Genomic DNA, 3670 nt, shown 5'->3' with positions numbered 1-3670 from the left:
GCCTTTCACTTGTGCTAGTACACCAGTGTCGTGTAAGGAACATATCATCAAAGTACCGCTTTTGCATGTTAACATCAACTTTTTCGTAGCTTCCACAGTACTAACGAGTTGGCGTCAATAATTAATCACTGGTGCTAGTGCATCTACTTTGTTGCTAGGCGATAACTTCATTTTTGTAACTCTTAATTAGTGATTCTCAATACCACTTAACCAGCTAGCTGTACTTTCTACCTCTTGACCTTGATTTTGCCATTACTTCATGTACATGCTCACTCAAAAACTCAGAAAATTGTTATAACTTCTTTCTTAACTCTTTTAAAATGCTAAACTTACTGAAGCTATTGTAAAATCCCCTCAAAAATATCCAGTTGCTTCAGGTGTCTTACAATAAAAACAGGTATTTAGTAGAATATTGAATTCAATGAATTGTATGTTATCCCTTTAAAAATGCCAATACATAATTGTAAGGTGCTGAATCCACAATTTTATTTTGAAACTTTATGATAAACATCCAAATGATTAATCACAATTAAGAAATTATGACCTTGATTGTTCAATATTCATTATTCTGATTCTTTGAAATCCAATCTCAATAGCAGAAGCTGAAAGTTAAATCGACAATTTTAAGTCAAGAAAAGGTGGGACTAGACAAGATATTAGTGTTTGGCTGAACAATACCTTGCTGTAATTTGAACATATTTATAATTCTAGTTTATACCAAATGTAAAATATAGTGGGATAAAAAGGTAGAAGGTGCATGTGTTGAAGATATATGATACTAAGACTATTGATTGATTATGTAAGCAATAAACAAAAAGAAATATATATTGATTCACTGATTCAATTTTTTGGAATATTTTATTTTTATTGCCTAAATCGAGGGAATGTTGAGAAAAACATTTAAAATAATTTAAAAAGTGTATCAACAGATGTTATAATAGGGACTGAATGTATCAGTGTAAGAGGAAGTGTAGGGCAGATTTCCAGTAGTTGCTTTCATTGTTGTACTTTATACAAACAAATTGATTTATTTTGAATATCAGTTTTCTTTGAAGAACTAAGTATTCTTCTTTGCTACTAAAGAGGCACTGAAAGGAAACAAATTATATGACTTTTATTAAGAAGTAAAAATTAATAATGATCAAAAAGAAAACTAAATGTATGGTAATAAATGGAAATTATGAAAATAAAGTACAATTACATCTAGGTCAATAAAACGTTCATAGGCACAAAGTTTTCTAAGACAGGGGCAAGTGGGAAGGAGAAAGCCAAGGTTCTTAGGGTAATCTTTAGTATTACTTTTATGCTGCATTTCTTCAATGTTTTACATGAATTAAAATTTAAAACACCATATTTGTGTTTTTAAATAGCATATAAACAATAGAATTAAACAAACTTTAAAAAAAGGGTTTGCAAACCAAAAAGGCATGGCCAGATGGTTAGGGCGCTCGATTCGCAATCTGTGGGTCGCGGGTTCGAATCCCTGTCACAGCCAAAATGCTCGCCTCTTCAGCCGTGGGGGCATTATAATGTGACGTTCAATCCCACTAGTCGTTGGTAAAAGAGTAGCCCAAGAGTTGGCGATGGATGGTGATGACTAGCTGCCTTCCCTCTAGTCTTACACTGCTAAATTAGGGACGGCTAATGCAGATAGACTTCCTGTTGCTTTGCGCTAAATCCAAAACAAACAAACAAAAAAAGTTCAGGAATAGTCTCAATGGCCTGAACTTTGATTGAACTGTCAAGCCAATGATGTCTCAACAGCTGCTACTTTTCTTTTAATATTTAACCATTCTTCCATGGCCAGTTGATCTAGAACTTAAGGTCTAATACATCTTAGATCCAGTGTTTCTGCTTTACATTGTTTTTGAAATATAAGCTACTAAAAAAAATGTCAAACAATTGCAAAGCAACATTTAATTTTATAGCATACTGTATTTACAAATTTTACTTAATATATCCTTCCACTTATTCTGTCCCCTGCACATTTTAATTTTTGAAACTTTATGTATGTGTTCGAATGAAACGTTATTAATTGTAAAAATTGATTGGATTATTTTGTTACAGCTAAATTTTATGTACTTTTATACAGGTGTAAAATCAACCAATGGAATAATGTAGCAATGGTATAAATGTGTCCAAGTTAGCTAATGTTCTCATAACAATTAACTCTGTAAACATCTCCTATGAATAAACGTATATTATTGTGTTAATTATGAATACACTTGTAACAGGTGAACCCAAGAGGGCTGGTCATTGGGTTCAACTTTCCACAAGTTACAAAGAATTTATGAGCTGTGTGTGAAGTGAAGTAAGCACATAGGACATTAATTAGAGGAATTTGTGTGTGGAACAAAGAAACTGGCAAGAAGTCTGATAATACAAGCAATATACAATACTTTATTCTACATACAGATCCAAAATATTCATTGATATCGAAAGTACCGAAATTTTCTTTGTATCAAACATGTCAAATCCTTCGTTTTGTTCATGTAATTGTTCATTAAGGAAATCTTCTATCAGAGTAATTAATTCTGACATTACATGGAACAAATTAATCACTAAACTATTATATTCAGACATGCCTCAGTTAATTTAGAAATCTTACTTTAAACATCATATACTATACTTTCAGAAAACACGTAGGTTCAAGATGATACAAAACGATAAAACCCCCTATATCCTAAGAACTTTCAAAAGACCCACCTTTTGAAAGTGCATGAGTTATAGGGATTTTATCATTTTATATACTATATGTTGGTAGATTAGAGAGGATGTGAAATGAACCCTATAGAGAACTTGCCTGCTAAAAACAGTAGAGTGATGGTACAGTAGTCTGGCTCTTGGTCTTTTCTGGGGGAACCGGTGTAGGTTGTCTGACCTCAAGAAATGCCAGAAATAAATGATTGAAAATCCGAAAAAAATGCGTTTTATTCATAATTTCATGTGTAATTGCAATTTATCAAGTAGCGTCGCAGGTCCAGTCACAAGTAGGCCCTTCATCGAATTGGCTGATTCCTTAAGCCCACCATAGCCAGGTGGTTAGGGCACTCGACTCGTAATATGGGGGAACGAATCCCTGTCACACCAAACATGCTCTCCCTTTCAGCCGTGGGAGCATTATCAAGTGATGGTCAATCCCACTATTCTTTGGTAAAAGAGTAGCCCAAGATTTGGTGGTTGGTGGTGATGACTAGCTGCCTTCCCTCTAGTCTTACACTGCTAAATTAGGGACGGCTAGCGCAGATAACCCTCGTGTAGCTTTGCGCGAAATTCATAACAAACAAACCTTAAACCCAAACTGGACAATAATTGAATATAGTCAAAGCTGTTAAACGACTGCCAATTTGCACGTATCCATCCTTTTTGTTTATCAATTCATTTCTAAGGTTAGTGAAGTTAACAGAAACGTTTCTGTCACCTTTATCTCTGCTGTGATTGCTTCTGTTTCTAGAGATCAGAAGAAGTGCCTGATATTCACAATAGACAGCACATCTCGGTCCACTTGTATATCGTACTTAACAAAAAATTCTCTCATTTGGGTAATCGTCTGTACACAGTGTGTATTATTCGCTAATTAATGTGCATCTTCTTTCTCCAACTGATAGGTATGTATGCCGTACATAGCAAATTCAATTGTTTGTAATTTTCGATTAAATGCCTCAAATGC

This window comes from Limulus polyphemus, unplaced genomic scaffold (assembly GCF_000517525.1).
Source record: "Limulus polyphemus unplaced genomic scaffold, Limulus_polyphemus-2.1.2 Scaffold14, whole genome shotgun sequence".
Lineage (NCBI taxonomy): Eukaryota > Metazoa > Arthropoda > Merostomata > Xiphosura > Limulidae > Limulus > Limulus polyphemus.
Note: the sequence above shows the minus strand (reverse complement) of the source record.